The sequence below is a fragment of the Bactrocera tryoni genome, chromosome 4 (assembly GCF_016617805.1).
Source record: "Bactrocera tryoni isolate S06 chromosome 4, CSIRO_BtryS06_freeze2, whole genome shotgun sequence".
In the NCBI taxonomy this organism is placed as follows: Eukaryota; Metazoa; Arthropoda; class Insecta; order Diptera; family Tephritidae; genus Bactrocera; species Bactrocera tryoni.
The window spans coordinates 56,809,531-56,827,628 of NC_052502.1; the positions used below are offsets into that span (position 1 = coordinate 56,809,531).

The following is an 18,098-nucleotide window of genomic DNA, read 5'->3' on the forward strand; positions in this document are numbered from 1 at the left end:
ACAGTTATGCTGACGGCTGTTAAGCGTTGTTAGCGGATCGCGCAGATTTAGCGACCACATATCCACTATGGGCTTTGTCGGCGGGTTGTCGCCTGAAAAAATGCAAATATGCCTACAAATGAGTAAGTGCAGTTAACAATGTGTACGTGTATATGTGCTAGACAATCCCGCATTGCGCACAAAAGTATGCAATGCTGGTCTGTTGCTAACCATTAATCGCTTGGTGACGTAACGTATTAAATAAATCTATACTAAATCTAAACTCATAGTCTTATACATATGTTGTACATAAAATTGTCACCTTCAGCTGTCAGATATAACCAAGATGTAACCAATATGCAACCACTATATAACCATTTTATAACCACTTTATAACCAAAACTCAAATTTTTTTTTCAATATGAGTGGTTTCTATTACATCGTAAACCTATGAAAAGTGATGTTACGCTGCTGCTGTTATTTACTATTTATTCGACGTGCTTGATAAAGATTGTCAATGTCTTATCTCCTTAAGGCCCAGGTATTGACTCAACTGAGATTCGCAACATATTGCTGTTTTGTAATTAAGTATTAACGCCTGCACGCTTCGAATGCAGTCAACAGCTCTTTCTGCCCACCTTGCTGAGGAAAGACCGCAGAATAAAATAAAAAAATTAAAAAAAAAAAATTAAAAGAAAAATAAAATTGTGTGCGAAAAAATCCCGTTTACCGCATAGGGCAGTTAAATTTTTAATGAGCCCAGTTTATTTTATGATGTGGTGGCAGTTTGCGTTGAGGCGCATTGTTATTGGCGAGTGAATGTGCGAAATTAGTGCCGCTAGATTTAATGAGCCTTTAAAATGTTGGCGCACTCGCTATTAAAATATATTTGCTTAGCACTTTTAATTAATTCAAATAGCCAAATAGCGGCTCAGTATTTAAGAACTTTAACTCGACGCAAGTAAAATTTTACTACTGCTTTGTGTGTTAATGAATAAATGTTGAAAGTTTTGTTGATATGCCTTGCGGATTAGTTATGGGTCAAAGCCACGTCAAGTGGTCCATGAAAATTTCGCAAAATCACCGATTTTGAAAATTAGAAGTTCATTACGAAGGGGACCAGACGCGTGTCCCGTGTTATAAATATTTCGTCAAAATTATCTTGTTTGTTAAAGTTATTGAAGCGTGAAATTTAGAGCACGATAAAAAATACATTTCTAGTGGAGAATAATAACAAAACTCTCTACGAACATTTGCAGTCCCCAAATTTCGATTTCTTTCGTTTCTATAGTGGTATTCTATTATTCTATTAGACTGTATATGTCCATCGGCCTGTCCATCTGTTTGTATATTCGCGAACTAAATTCTCAATTTTTGAGATGTTGTTCTGCCATTTTGCTCACGTCCTTTTCTCCCCAAGTAGCTACATATATGTCGGAACTTTACAAACTTAGAGATCAAATTCAAATCCTTGTAAGAAAAACTTTTTTATTTGACGAGAAATGTCCAAGAGATTTTTGGCAAAAGCCACGGTACAATCTCTTTAATTGTTCAGATCGAACCATAATTCCATACAAAACAATCGATCAAAATCCATTTTTTATATGGAATTTTTTGTATCTTTGAAAGATATTGGTTGTTTGATTGAAAAGGGAGGCGCATAGGCGCCGGGCCGCAGGAGGCCGCACTTAGGCCAACATTAGGACCATTTTGCTTCTAAGAGGTAACCAATTTAAACTTTATCCAGCAACTCTGTAGATTTGGTAAAAGATCTGATATTTTTTACTCGAGCTGCCCAATGTCTCCTAAGTTAGATTATTGGGACCCGTGAAATATGTCCTTCTCATCCGGCTTAATGTAGGGCATTCGCAGAGATAATGGCCTGCAATCTGCCGATTCCATTATTTTCCATTTTCGGAAGATATGTCCTTAAGGTTAGATGCCTTTTGATGACCTCCACAATGTTGCTAAGCTCCCTTTTGTCTAAAAGTAAGAGATATTTGGGCTGTCAACCATCAACACTACCAAAAAGTAACTTTGTGGTATGGAATGGCTTTAATTGCCGCTTCGTTATCCACTAGAATATTTATGGACTTGCTGCTTATGAAGAGACAGGCTTCTGTTTTCCCCGGAATAACAGTTAGTCCGTGGCCCTCCGGTCAGCAGATTTCAAGGGTACGTATTTTCTATACAGAGGGATATGCGGATTAAACCTGAACAGAGGACAGTGAGATCGTCCGCATAGCAGACAACTTTGAATTTCTCTCTGTCATGGACAAGTAATTCCTCGTTGTTTAAGGTAGCCCCATCAAGGGGGATAGGATGTCTCCCTGCGGGGAGCCAAAAGTGATCTGGTGAGTGATTTTTATACCTTGCCTATGGTATATGACTTGCCTATTGCCTAGCATATGACTTAACCAGGGCAACAGATTCTTATTAATGATTAATGTCATAAGAATCAAAAACCGAAGGGTATTACTGGAAATAGTTTCGCTTCAGAACCACAACAAGTACAAGTACGTACTTAGCCAAAGGATAGAATATAAAGCATTATACAGTCGTACAATGGGTTCTGTCGCCCGGAAGAAATTACTGAGGATGAAGTGTATTTGGAAGTAAAGTTCTAATAATAAAAAGTAGTATCAAAATTCTAGAATCAACCATATTTTATAAAAAAGACTTCTTGCTGAAAATAATTATATTCATTAAATCGAACGTTTCAGCCTGCTGTTTATTTATAAGCAAGCGAGTTGCAAATCAGTACAAGTAACGTAGGTCAACGAGTGGTGTTGTTAGGCAACCGCAAGCGGGCATATCCATAAAATTAACAAATTTGTATTACACTGATCCTCGGGATATTTTCTTACACTGAGCGACGTTCGGTTCTTCAGAACACAACACGTGTTTAGTTATATAGTTTCAAGTGTCAGTGGAATGCGAAACACAAACACAAATACAAGAAATAAAACAATATGGTCAGAGATTTATTAATGCCCAACTAGTTCTAATTATTCTATTGGAAAACACCTTCCAGAAAAAATAAATATTTCATGTAAAATAAGGATAATATTAAAATAACGCAAGAAATAATTTTATTTAATCCAATACAATTAAGGATCACTATAATTTTCGGTGTCTAGTATTTTCAACAAGTGATAACATACACTTCTACATATAGATATACTTGTGTGTAGATACAAATCAGCTAAGCCTCCCTCCCCTCGTAGCGTAATTCACCCCCATATATACACACTACTCTAGCCGACACAATACTGGCACCATTACACAAGATCACTCCATACGCGACCACATCACACGGGATAACACCACACAATATACATATATCCCACACATTCAACTTTAGTTATAACGAAAACGATTGGATCACCGCTCACGTTCCTCTCTTTCATTTGTACAAATATCCAGTGCCACGCTAGTAGTGTATATCAGTTCTTTCACCATCTCGGCAATTCTACACTCTTACGTGGTTAATAAAATGCCACACATTATTTGGTTTTAGCAATATTTGCTAAATATAATGGGTATATGGATTCTCATTAAATCTGTTTCACAATAAATAATTTCTTCAATATAGTATTTTTATGTAAATAAGTTGACATTTTAATTTACAGAATAAAATATATGTTTTATAATAACCAGTATTCATTTTGTAAAATGTATAATTCCTTTGATTCCGTAGCCGATTTACAGGATGACCTCCGAAAAAAGTTATCTGTCGGTGAGAAGCTTTATTCTGCTTAAAACTATTCCTCATCCAAAAACCAAAAAAGTATATATGTAATTACTATATGTGAATACAGGAAATGATTGAAAAATTTGTAAAAGTTTTGATTTTTTTTAAATTGAAAGAAGAAGTTTTTGTTAAAGAAATTAAACTTCAGAGTGGCTGAAACAATCGAAATTATATTCAAAAATTCTTTTCCTGAAAGTATCAAGCTATTTCTGAGAAAATTTCTATGAAACTATTTGCCGGATCAACTTCGAATTTTCGAAAAAGAAATGCACAATTACGCATATGAGCATTCGAAAAATACTTAATTTTCTTGTCTTCCCTTTAATTATAACTAGGCTCTTCTTCTTAAAAGGGTGTAAAGACTCCACTGTCTGCAACCACAATATTTTTAATACGATTTGGCTATTTATACATACATATATGGTATACGTATACAAATTATAGAATATCTTTTCATGGGGATGCACATAAACTTCGAATAGGTGGCGTCGAGGCGTATACGTAACAAATAATAGTCACCTATTTACACTAATTGAAAGTCATTCATACGATATGTGGTACTTGAATACTTATGTAGGGAGTAAGTCTGCAAAAGTACTTTTCGAGCAGAAAACAGCTTCTTAAAATGAAAACATTATTATAACATATTTTCATGTTCGATTTTAAATGCTGATAATATGAGCGAAATTTATATAAATAAAAACGAAAACGTTATTCCAGGTGTAAGAATAACCCCGTGGATTATTTCCGAATTTTAAACATACATTATCACAAATTGTATTTTTTATTTTATTAACTTTATATTCAACTTGTAAGAAATTATTGGTTTTCAAAGTTGTCAGTTGATGAAAGTGGGTAGAACTTTCTTAATTTTTAACAATAATAATTATTGTTTTTTTTTGAAGTTATACTTCTTATACGAGTTCGGAAAATGTTGCGATAGATTCAGGTTGCGCAACCTTGCTCAATATGAATCTACGCAACCTTGTCTGCGAAGGTGTTCGAGCAGCAAGCGAAGTGGTGACAATCGACGATCGTTTGTTCGTTTCTTTCGGCACAGCTCGGCTTTTCTACCAACAACACAATGTTGCCATGCTTATGCTGTTGTTGTTTTTGTGGAACAATGTTTGAATTTTTGGTTGGTGACATATTCAATTAAAAATAAATTCTGTTGGGATTCGAACCTACGTGCTCGTCGTAACTTTTCAAGCGCTTACCACCAACACCACCATTGACACTTGTATTGCGTTGTCCTAATTATGGTTTGGTTATGCATGAAAGAAATATACAATGGATCGCCGATTGTTACCTCTTTCCTTGCTGCTGCTGCGCATATGTATGTTTGCATGCTTGTGCATTATTGAAGTTATGCTTCTTTTTCTTTCGTTTGTCTTTCATTTCTGCGAATTTTCAACTATTTTGCGTATATTTTGGTTGAAATACTCTACGTTGGCCGTTGAAAAATTAAGGCTATACTTCACAGGATCATTTCTGTAGCTAGTCTTCATTTAAATTTTTTGGAAATCGACCCGCGATGACGAGGTATATCGTTTTATCTGACAGCTTGAGGTTTATGAACTTCATTTCTAATATTGTGTTGTGGCGTATTAGAAATAATGTTTCTTCGAAAATCGCTCGCTTACAACGGATAAAACGACTTCTGAGTGGTGATTTTAATGAATAAATTCCAAGGTTTTACGCAAAATTAATGCGGTCAATAAGTACAGTACGCTTATGTATGCTTGCGCATTATTTTTCTTTCGTTTGTCTTTAATTTTTGCGAATTCTCAACTAATTTATGTGACTTTATTTCTTTCGTCTCTCTTTTTTTTTGTGCGAATTCTTTGAATTTCTGAACGCGCACTCATATGAGCATGTGCAGATTCACAAGATAGGATAGAAAGATGTATGCCTTTTAACATCGTATACTATACTAATAAATATTTTTCTTACTAATAGAAATTAAATTTATCACAGCAATAGTATGTATATGTATATTAGGTATATTGCTGTGATAAATTAAATTTCTATTAGTAAGAAAAATATTTATTAGTATAGTATTACGATGTTAAAATGCAAAAATTGAAGACTAAGTCCGTCGAGATTCGCACCTGCGTTCCCATTGTGACTTTTTATGTGCTTACCACCAACACACCTATTGACACTTTCGTGGCGTTATCTTAAGTATGGTTTGGTTATGCATGTAAGAAATATACGATGGTTCAAATAATTTTGTTTAAGTATAGAAATATGCTTTTGTAGAACATTTGCTTTCGCAAACATACAGACAAATATGCAAACGACATAATATATGTATGATTGTTTCGAATTTTGCTTCTACGCCGGTCAAATTTCTATACAAAAATCGGCTGAAATGTTTGAGAAAATAAAATGGACAACTAGGGCTAATAATTTTTAAAAAATTTATTGATAATTAAATATAAATGAAAATACATGTAAATTTACTTAAATTTATTAAGAAAGTTATTTAAAATTATTGAAAAACTGCAAAGAAAAATAAAAAGAAAATTCATTTTACGTTGGCCCAGTTTTGTGCGCAATACAAATGCAACGCCAATAATGAATACAAGAAATAGACTACACACCATGATATAAGATATACAAATTATAATATGACAACCCAATTCGAAGAGTACAAAAGAGAGATGGTTACGCTGCATATTCCCTTCCGCAACGAAGAGACAGAACTACTTTCCGAGTCAAAATTCCTTCATTTAGACTTTGCTTTATAAAATGTGCATAATGAATTTAAATGTTCTAGTTTTCTTTCATACAAAATGAAGTATAACTTCATCCGCGCGTAGGGACTCCACGCAACTTTTTTTTTAATTATAATTCAATCAAATTTCAAAATCAATTTAAATCTGCAAGAGGCAAGAGGTCCATTTCTTCATTGAAATGTCTCAAAATGGCGGCTATAATAATATTTTCTGTAATCTTTTTGATTACCAAACGTGGACCGTTGCATAATTGAGTGAATTGAAATTACAGAGAATAATAATAGTTGAACAATTCTCAATTATATGATGTGATTCCAGGATATATCTAGATAATTTTCGTTTCCAGTTTTATCAATAACAGTATCGAATGATTTAAAACACCTTCATTTGCCTGAGGACAGCTGTTAATTGTTAATTAATTACGTCAACTTCTATGTTTGTAGCTACTAATAATGTAACGCGATTGTTGCGCCAGTTATGATTCAAACAATTAATTTTTACTTGCAAGAATAGACTTTTACTTAAGGGGTCGTCTTAGTGTGACCCTCTGAAAAGTCACTTATTTTTTTTTAATGTTGAAATTAACTAATCGGTCCGGTTTTTTTACAAATAAATACATTCACGACGAAGACTTATTATTTTTACTAATTATATTTTATATAGTTATTTATTGAGTGTATAATAGTTAAATAAATTGTCGAAATGGCACAACAAAAATGTCCTGTACGATGTGGGCGCAATTTTGGTCTAAAACGGAAATTTCAAAAAGATTATTAATCTGAAGGAAAGTCGCAATCGTTTTTTGTTTTTGAAATTTGACAAAATGCTGACGGTTTGAAAAAAAAGTATCGAACTTGGTATTTTTTTCGACAGAAAAAAGTAGGAAGATTTCAAAAAAAAGCTTAAGTAGCACGATAAAGAATGACGCTAAAAATGTTTTCTCCTAATTGGAACTAGATATCTTCAACACTCTTCCTTGGAGAGTGGAAACTGTTTTGAAAAACATCATTCTGAGAAAAACACTCTGTTCCCTTTCTACAAAAAACGCTGTAGCGAGCGTAATAGTTTGAATTTCGATTTAAAAATTTGAGAGAATGTTTATTACAGTGTATACTATACGATAATGCAACAAAACAAAAATAGTTTTTCCGAAAATGTAATCCTGTTTTTGTTTTTGTGATGAATTGCGTATTTGGCTGTAGTTCTATTCTATCATTCTCAATATATAGAAATTGTATTACATCTGAGGCTGGATCAGTTTGCAATCGTTCGTGTATATATGTAGTATATGGTTGCCTCAGGATAAGTGAAGAATCGAAAACTTCATCGTTCCCGTTTAAATCTTTATATTGTTCTGTACTCATCTCAAATTATAGTTGTATTTTTAAAGTATTCTATGTCGTACAATGGTTCTAAACAACCTACCCAACAATTTCTTTTTTTAACCAAAAAAAATAAATCCGGGGAAGTTGAAAAAAGTTACAGCTGTTCAAAAATGACTGAAAATAATGAAAAAACTCGTTATATTTTGAAATACAGTTCTTAATGGGTGCTTAGTGAGTGCAGTCGTACGTACTAAGCTCTGGATTTATTAACTAAAACAAGTAAATATTAATAATCCGAACGCGTGTGAACTAAAGTCGAAGAAAAAAAAACAACAAAACAAAAAGAACACATTGATTTAATGATCGATGACACTGACAGCGACGGGACGTGTGTGGACAGTGAAGTCTGGCAAACCACGTACCTACCTAAAGCAAGAAAGCGTGTGAGCATTGACTCTCCCAAAGTAACCAAAAAACAACAAAGGATGAGTGAAGGGTCAAACAACTCAAACCGGTTTTCTGTGCTAGATTTTGACGTGCAAAGTAATAAACACAATTCTAAGGAAAAAGAGGACTCAATGTTAAGTGCTGTAGTTTCTCACAAACCACCACCAATTTTTTTACCTCAAGAGAGTGATATAAATAAAATGTCGAAAAGTTTTTCCACTGTTATTGGTAAAGAAAATTTCACCTACAAGGCAGGCAGGGACGGACAAGCGAGAGTGATGACTTCAAAGAGTGATTGCTACAGAAAACTTGTTAGCTATTTAAATACCAATAATATTACTTTTCATACATATCAATTGAAAGAAGATAAGCCATATCGAATAGTTATAAAAAATATTCACTTTTTAACTCCTATCGATGACTTAGCAAAAAACGGGCATACTGTACGAAATATTGTGAATGCAAAAAGCAAAATTTCAAAATTGCCAATGTCAATATTCTTTGTTGATCTTTAACCTTCAGTAAACAATAAAAAAGAATTTGACGTAAATCGCTTATGCAATGCCGAAGTAGGGATTGAGCCATCTAGAAAATTTAACGATTTGCTACAATGCCACCGCTGTCAAGACTTCGGCCATACCAAGTATGCACTAGACCATTCCTCGTCTTTCTGTTCAAAAGATAGAGAAACTCCACCGAAATGCTTCCATTGCCTTCAAAATCGTACCGCCAATTAAAAAGATTGTATAATTAATCAGGAGTTAATGTCAAAAAAAGACTCGCTTAATAATATGGCAAGGCCTTCCTTGGTCAAACTTACAAATGCCGAACAACAAGTTCACCATAAAAACGTTAGCTATGCTGATGTAACAAGAGGACAACTTAGTTCTACTACAACCAATCTCTTAACTAAGCTATGCAATTAAGTCTAAAAATAGCGGTTTGGAATGCCAATGGACTAAGAAGCCATAGACTGGGAGTTGAATATTTTATAAAAACTAACAGTGTAGATATATTACTGGTTTCAGAAACCCTCTTTATTGCTAAGTCCTATTTTAAAATTAATAGATTCGATCCCATTACTTCAAACCACCCCGGCGGTAAAGCACACGGTGGTTCGGCAATTTTTATAAAATCATCACTAAAACACATTGTTTTAGAGCCAGTTTCAGTACCATCAATTCAAGCAGCTTCTTTAAAAATCCAGACCGGCAGTGGAGCGATTGTTATAACTTCTTTATATATCTGATCTCGATTCAATATAAGCAAAGAAACTTTTAAATCGTTTTTCGACAAAATGGGTCCCAGATTTGTAGCCGGAGGCTATTTCAATGCCAAACATCCATGGTGGGGTTCACGCCTTACGAATCCCAAAGGCCGCGAACTGTACAAGTGTGTTTCTCAAAAAATCAGACCCATATACTGGCCAACTGATCCCAACAAAATTCCGGATCTAATTGACTTCGCAATTTATACCGGCATAAACCCACATCACCTAGAAATTTCGAATAATGAAGATATGAGCTCAGATCATTCCGCTCTTATTATCAATATGAATATGCCTGTTGTTCTCACATCCCGAAAGCAGCGTTCTTTAACTAAAAGGTCGAACCTACGATTTTTCCAAACATGGCTGGAGTCCCAAGTAACCTAAACATGGAAATAACAACAAAACGAGACTTAGACGCTGTGGGAAACTTCACCCAAAAAATACATCAAGTCGCTTCGTTAGCTTCTCCTCTTAATTCTTCTAAGCCATACTTTACCAACAATGTGCCACATTGAGATGAAGTAGCGCAGATGGCACAGAATAAAAGAAGGATACGGCAGAATAGCAGAATCCGGTTGACAAAACCAGGCATAACAAAGCAATTAAAGAATTAAAATCCAAGTTGGCAAAGCTGAAAGAAGAATCTATTGCAGAATTTCTTAAGAATGCTGATCCAAATAAAAACGATGAATACAATCTGCGGAAAGCTACTAAATACCTGAAACGTCCCTCGAAGCGACAGGTACCGATAAAAGATGAAAAAAACTCTTGGTGTAGATCTGACAAAAGAAAAGCCGACGCTTTTGGCAAACAACTAGCTAATACTTTCAAGCCATTTGCTCTCAATACTGACCATCAGCGCCACGAGAATCCATGTCAAATGGATGAACCAATACATTAGGTTAAACTGACTGAAGTACAATCAGAAGTGTCACAGTTGAAAATTTCTAAATCGCCTGGCCCAGATAATATTGATGCATGGACAATCAAACAATTACCAAGGAAATGCCTGCTATTCTTAGTTTTAATCTTTAATTGTAGTTTTAGGCTAAGTCACTTTCCTACGCAATGGAAGTGTGCCGAAATTAAAATGATTCCGAAATAACCTCTTATAGACCAATAAGTTTGCTGACAATATTCTCTAAAATAAAATATTCGCCAGTTTTGGATTCCTTATCCGTTATCCCAGACCATTAATTTGGATTCAGGCAACTACATGGAACCCCTGAACAGTGCCACAGAATCGTCAAAACCATACTAAAATGTCTCGAAGAGAAGCAGTATTGTTCGGCAGTTTTCTTAGACATTCAACAAGCCTTCGATAGAGTCTGGCATGAGGGGTTGCTATTTAAAATAAAAATGAAACTACCAGCTCCATTCTACCTATTTCTTCGGTCATACCTACATTGCAGACATTTTTACGTTAGAATTAATGATGACACTTCCGACATATTCGAAGTCAAAGCAGGTGTTCCGCAAAGCAGCGTGCTTGGCCCAACGCTGTACACGATCTTCACTGCCAATGTGTCAATAATAAACGACGAAAATATAACTGTTGTCACATATACGGACAACACCGCCATTCTTGCATCTGCTTACTCTGCAAACGAAGCGTCTGAAACTATTCAAAAGCAACTGAACGCAGTTGAATCCTGGCTTCGAAATTGGAACATTATGGTAAATGAAAGAAAATCTGCGCATGTTACCTTCACCATAAAAGCAGGAGATTGCCCCAGCATCAATCCCAATCAAACAATTATTCCAGAATGCACTAGCACTAAGTACCTTGGGATGCACTTAGACAGAAGACTAACATGGCAGCAACATATAAAAATTAAACGAGATCAGTTAAAAATCATGACGAGAAAAATGTACTGGCTACTGGGTCCCAAATCGAAACTTAGTCTCAAAAATAAGGTGATTCTATATAAAAGCATTTTAAAACTGATTTGGGCATATGGAATACAAATCTGGGGAACTGCAAGTAAATCGGACGTAGAACTAATTCAAAGATATCAGTCGAAAACACTCAGGTTGATTGCAAACGCTCCATGGTACATCAAAAATATTAACTTACACAAAGATCTTGATATAAATATGGTGAAGAGCGAGATTCAGAAACTCAGTTCAAGATATCTTAATCGCCTAAGCTGCCACCCCAACATACACGCCTTTAACCTACTGGACAACAGTGAAGATACTCGCCGACTGAAAAGGCTACATCCCTTAGACTTAACATTTAGATCTTTAGTTTAATTGAATTAATTAAATTGTAAAGTATATAGTATAATACTAAATTAAGTGAATTGTGATATATAGTACAAATCTTATACTTGAAATGCCTTTATGTATTTAAGGGACAATAATAGCATTTGTTTATTGCCACACGACAGATTGTAAGTAAAATGAAATAATAAAAAAAAAGTATTTTTACATTTTTGTATAAAAAAGTAAGAATGCCACACAAGCCAACAATGAAATTTGTGTAGTGTATGGAGATCAGTATCAGTTCTGGAAATTCCTATGTGAAAGATGCACCTCGCTCTGGTCTACATATCGTTGAAAAAGTCGACGAAATTATGGAAAATACTGACACATAAGGAACTTAACATTCATCATCAAATGGTTTTGAACCATTTAAAAAAGGCTGGCTACAAAACGAAGGTCGATGTTTGGGTACACCACGAATTGTCTGTGAAAAATTTAATGAACCGAATTAACATGTGCGATTCTTTGCTGAAACGAAGTGAAATTGAACCATTAATGAAGCGAATGGTAACAGGAGACGAAAAGTGGATTAAATACGACAATAATGTGTGAAAAAGACCATGGTCCAAGCATGGCGCAGCTCAACAAGCCAAGCCAGGATTGACGCCACGAAAGGTTATGCTGAGTGTTTGGTGGGATTGGAAAGGTATCATCTACTATGAGCTGCTCCAGCCTGATCGAACGATACATTCTGTATTTTGCTATCAACAACTGATGAGATTGAAGCAAGCAATCGAAAAAAACGGCCACAACCGATCAATAGTAAAGGCTTCGTCTTCCATTAGGACAACGCTAGACCACACACATCTTTGATGACTCGACAAAAACTGGGAGAGCTTGGCTGAGAAGTTTTGATGCAGCCACCATATAGCCCTGACCTTGCACCATCGGAGTATCATTTATTTCGGTCAATGCAGAACTCCCTTAATAGAGTAAAGCTAGCTTCAAGAGGAGCTTGAAAAAATTACTTGTCGCAGTTTTTCGCCGAGAAACCAGACAAGTTTTACATTGATGGAATAATATTTCAAGCGGAAAATGGCAAAGAATGGTCGACCAAAATAGTACTATTTGGTTCATGAAAATTAATTAAAAATATAAAAAAAAAAAACAAGAAAAAACGTTAACTTCGGCTGCACCGAAGCTAATATACCCTTCACAGGTGCATTTCTTTTAGTAACTATGTGTTCAGTTTGTATGGAAGCTATATGCTATAGTAATCCGATCTGAACAATTTTTTGGGAGATTACATTATTGCCTTAGAAAATAATCTATACCAAATTTGGTGAATATACTTAAATTGTCAAATGTGAAAGTTTTCCATACAAGAACTTGATTCCGATCGTTCAGTTTATATGGCAGCTATATGTTATAGTGGTTGGATATGGGCCGCTCTGACAAATGAGCAGCTTCTTGAAGAGACAATGACGTTTGCAAAATTTCAAAACGATATCTTAAAATCTGAGGGACTAGTTCGTATATTTACAGACGGACGGACGGACAGACAGACAGACGGACATGGTTAAATCGACTCAGCTCAACATACTGATCATTTATATATATACTTTACAGGGTCTCCGACGCTTCTTTCTGGGTGTTACAAACGTCGTGACAAACTTAATATACCCTGTTCAGGGTATAATTAGTTCAAGTTTGATTAGAAATACGAAGATTCGACTACCCAATAGTTATCATAAAGTTCAGGTTTGACAAGGTCGAAGTGTAATCTGATTTATAAACGGTCGAAACAGTTCAACCTTAGTTAGAAGTTGAGGATATTTTGTACATATGTACATATACACATAGTACCCAAAGTAATAGTTTCTGAATTGCAACAATTAACAGTAATGAATATAAGTGCACCAACAACATAAGTATGTATTTGCCGCCTTTGAATCGCAAAAGTAGGATTATTTAAGCGCATATTAATAGCAACAACAATATTTATATAGTATTAAATAAAGTTTATCTGGTGCGTGAATTTAAATGCAGAAATTTCAAACGGAGTAATTAACGATAACAAATTGGCAATTATTTGTTGAAAGTTTAAATATTTAATCGCTGTTTAAGTTACCGCATATTGCGTTTCAAAACGACAACAACAACATATAAAAGCAATAAATAGTCGCCAATGTAAACAGCGTTAACCATGAAAAAATACACGCCTCAGTACAAATGGCTTGTGAAATTTCCATAATTTATAAAAAAATTCGAAAAAAATAAATAAATAATCGGCATAATTAAATATCAAATTTATTGCTATGAAAAATCAGTATAATCAAATACTCGGTTTTTATAAACAATTAAAACAATGTGTGAACAGTGGGCAGGCCAATTGTTTTGCCGCCGACCGCAAAGCCACAGAAATACATTTACAAGTTTGTTTGTGTGTATGTATGTTTGTGTGCGCTTGTAAGCGCTTGACTTCCATAAATAAACAAAAGTATTAAAATTTTAAATGGCAGTCAATTAAGCCGCAATAAAATAATCTGCGTCATTAATATGTGCGTGTGCGTGCCATTGCTTTCATAAGCATGCACATTGTTTATTTGTCTCACACCCGCGCGTACACAAACATATGCTACGGTGTGAGTGTGTGTGCGTGTGTATTTCAAGTGCACGCCAATTTGCCACTTGCCACGTGCAAACTGCGGCGTCGCCACAGCGTGTGCAGCCGTCAAACCGCAGCCGCCATCGCGCAGCCGATCGGCGATAATCAACGTACACTCACATACCCACGCTTTCATACATAGGCACGCACATACCTACACGTGCGCAAGTGCAAATCCACAAGCAGATAATCGAGAATTTATTTATTGGCAATGCATGTGAAATATGCTCAAGTGTTTGCGTATCAATTTCACAAATTTTAACTATTTTACAATAACAACAACAATAATCTGCTGCTTTAACTGCTTTAATAAGTTATTTTGGGTAAACACTTTAATGATGTTTATTTTATTTGAACCACCTTGTAGAAAATATTTTTATGGAATTTGATGCAAATATTTATAAGAGCGCTTTCCATGAATTTATATTCAATAATTAAAGTTTTATAAAAATAAAATATTTATATATATATATTTTTTTAAGTTTAATTATTTGAAGTACAGGCGTGTTTCGGTTGAATAAAGACAGTTGGTATGCTTCAGAAGTTTAGTCAATATTTGTATACAAACATTTTTTTAAACCAAATTTTTCAGGAAAATGTGGGAAAACAGCAAAATAAGCTTGACTTTTTAGAGTTTTTTTTTAACAACGAAAAATTCGAAAAATGATTGCTTTCTCAGAAATTTTAATTCCGGATTCCAGTTGTCCTTTCTTGGCTTCATGGCTAAATCGATTCAGTTTAACATGCTGATCATTCATACATATACATATACACTTTTTATATATATTCTTGATCCGATTTAACTTACTTTGGAGGATTCTCTGCGAATCTCTATAATATATCTTACATTTTGAACGATATTTTCGATAAACAGTTTGCAATATGAATTGCACTTTTAGTTCCGTTTTGACACTGTTTCTTATAAAATCCTTTCGTACGTTTTCGAGGGTGAAATTTTATGTCTCTGGCAGCTTTATTTGTGGATTTATCCCACTTTAAGTAAAACTAATCGACATATGGTTAATATATATGTGTAGTTATGCATGTAAGTAACCTATAAAAATCCATAAATAAGCACTAAATTAAGGTACCTAACATGGGAAACCTTTTGCCTACATTTTTTTAAGTGGTCATAACCCGCAAGTTAAGTGTTCAAGGTACATGTCTTTGTGCTTGACTAACTCAATCAAAATTGCTGAGAAGAAGGTTTCTTAGCACTTCTTCATATACTGCGAAAATGGCTAAAAGCAGATTATAACCACGCCCACTTTCAGTCTAACATTTAAGTTGAAAACTACAATAAGTGCGATAATTCACGGAATAAATTCGCCACAAGAAATAATTTCAAAACCAAATGATGGGAACAGCTTTATATGAGCAGGTGTGAAATTTAGATAATGGGTCTTTAGGTTAAGTCCTATATCTAATTAATTACCTTACCAATTTTAGTTTTTGAGGTTGCCCAACCATTCACACACTGAGCGAAACAATAACCTCGCCTGCTTCCCATTTAACACAACTTTAAATTCTATCAGATTTTCACTTCTAACTAGTATACAAAACAAATATTAATGAATAAATAAAACTGTACACAAATAGTGTCCTTAAAGCACCAATTGCCTTTACCCCAGTGACTTCGGTTTATTTTTAACCTAACATGTCCATCAGTCTCGGAGCTCTAGTACTAACATTTGGAGAGTTGTGCTAATATCTGCCTTAACCCCTAATAAATTTTCGAACTTCCGGTTGATCTCAAACCGCATCTATCGGTCAATAAGTAAGAAATTTTAATTAAATTCAAACCAAAACTTTTTTCACAACAGTGTATCTTCTTGCTTGTAATTGTAATTAATCAATGCAGTACTTCCAACTATTAATTGAAATATATATGAAAATCATATATATCACTTTGAAGTTACACTGAAGGGGGTATAAAAAATGTCAATAACATTAGTTATGCGCTTACAAATTTGTTTACATAACAATTTTTCTAATAAAGCAAATTGAAGTAATGAAAACGAGAAATATTATCATAGGTTTTCAACAATTTCAGTTAATTTTTGCATTCGATATTTAAGAATAATTTGAGATATCTTAACCAAACCGGGTCCATGCGCTTCGAAGAAAAGTCGACTTTCTATCTATATAAGTATATATGGTAGATGTTAATATATTACTTACGTTTATACATATGTATAACTTAATAGCTATAGTTCCAAAGACAATTTCGGTTTAGTCTGTGAAATCCATTTTTCTTAACTAATATGATGGCAGTTTCTAAACCAGAGGAGTCTATTGTCATCGAAAAATTGTACCAATATCTAGCAAATTATATTGGTTCTCTAAAATTTTGATGACTCTCTAATAAGTTACGCAATATATACGAAATTATATACGTTTTCCATATGACAAAAGTGGGCTTCCCACATCTTAAGCCCCGTTTTACTTTGAATTCCGCTTAATTGAGTTCATTTAGTTACTTTCAGTCTACAAAAATAGTTTCAATTTCATCGAGTTATCGAAAGAAAAACAAGTAAACATATCTGTTTAATTTCAGCCAATAAATATACTACGTCTTATTTAAGTTTTAATTATACATATTATTGTACTTCTGTTTATAATTTAGAGGGCCTTTTGAAGACTATTATAATTTGTGATGATATTCTGTTATTCAGGACTAAAATGTGCCGTTCACATAGCTTATAAGTTTTTATGGTTAAGTAGAGTTACCAGTATTTAGAAAGTGGCGAGTCGAACGACCAACTAGTATAAATCAAATAGATCGGTATATTCAAACAGAGATGGAAGGCGCACAGTTACTCTACTTTAGTTAGGTATCCAATTCAGTTATGAAATTTTGTTAAACACGAAAACTGTAGTGTTTACATTGTTTTTATTTATAGCTAGTGCTTACAGAAAGCGTTTTACACGACACTCTTCTAAACTTTCAAATCACAAATAAGTTTATCATCTGTTAGGGATTTAAAATTGTGTGGCCAACTTTCAAAGCTTGTGGCGCACAATTGCTTTCTATTTAATAGAACATGTGTACTGAGATCCTGGTTCCCAAAGTATTTTATAAATATTTTTTAATATTTTCAGTATAAAAATTTAGCTTTTCTCTAATACACACATTAACACATTCCCTATTATAGATCTTCACTGTTTTAACATTTTTCAATTTTATCCAAATTTTTACTCTAACTTTCGCTTGAAGATATTTCATATTGCAGAATCATTTTGCACTAAAATGAAACATACGGTTTTAAGGGAAAGGTCGTAGTGGGAAAGGACATATTCATACTCCTGCAACTTGCAAGGTTCAAAGTCAGAAAAGTACTTTCTTGTACATGAAGCTAGTTAGTTATATGGGGTCTAGGGTGAGTTTTCACCTGATTTTATTCAGAAAAGTATTTAGCCGATTCAAGCAATTTTTTGACACACAGATAATCTATTATCAGCAAAGGATTCTGTCTGAATTTCAATTATATAGTATATCTTACACAATAATTACGGTAAAAATTGATCGAAGAAACTTGTTATGTCTTGATTAAACTTGGTACCTTGGAAAAAAATTACCAGTTAGTAGGGGAAAGTAATCGGACCACTGACACGCCCATAAAACGTCATTAATCGAAAACTTATAAAGGTGCCATAATTAAGCGCTAAAATAAGATATAAAACTTTAATTTGGCACAGGGTATCG

General features: G+C 34.1%; 1 protein-coding gene and 1 pseudogene across 1 annotated transcript in view; one reads left to right on the forward strand and one right to left on the reverse strand.

Moving 5' to 3' along the window:
- The window catches only part of LOC120775304 (lachesin), a 90,618-nt gene that overhangs the window by 71,066 nt on the left and 1,454 nt on the right, over positions 1–18,098 (reverse strand). The gene's annotated exons all lie outside the window — the stretch shown is intronic.
- On the forward strand, positions 5,200–5,402 carry LOC120776211 (annotated as a pseudogene).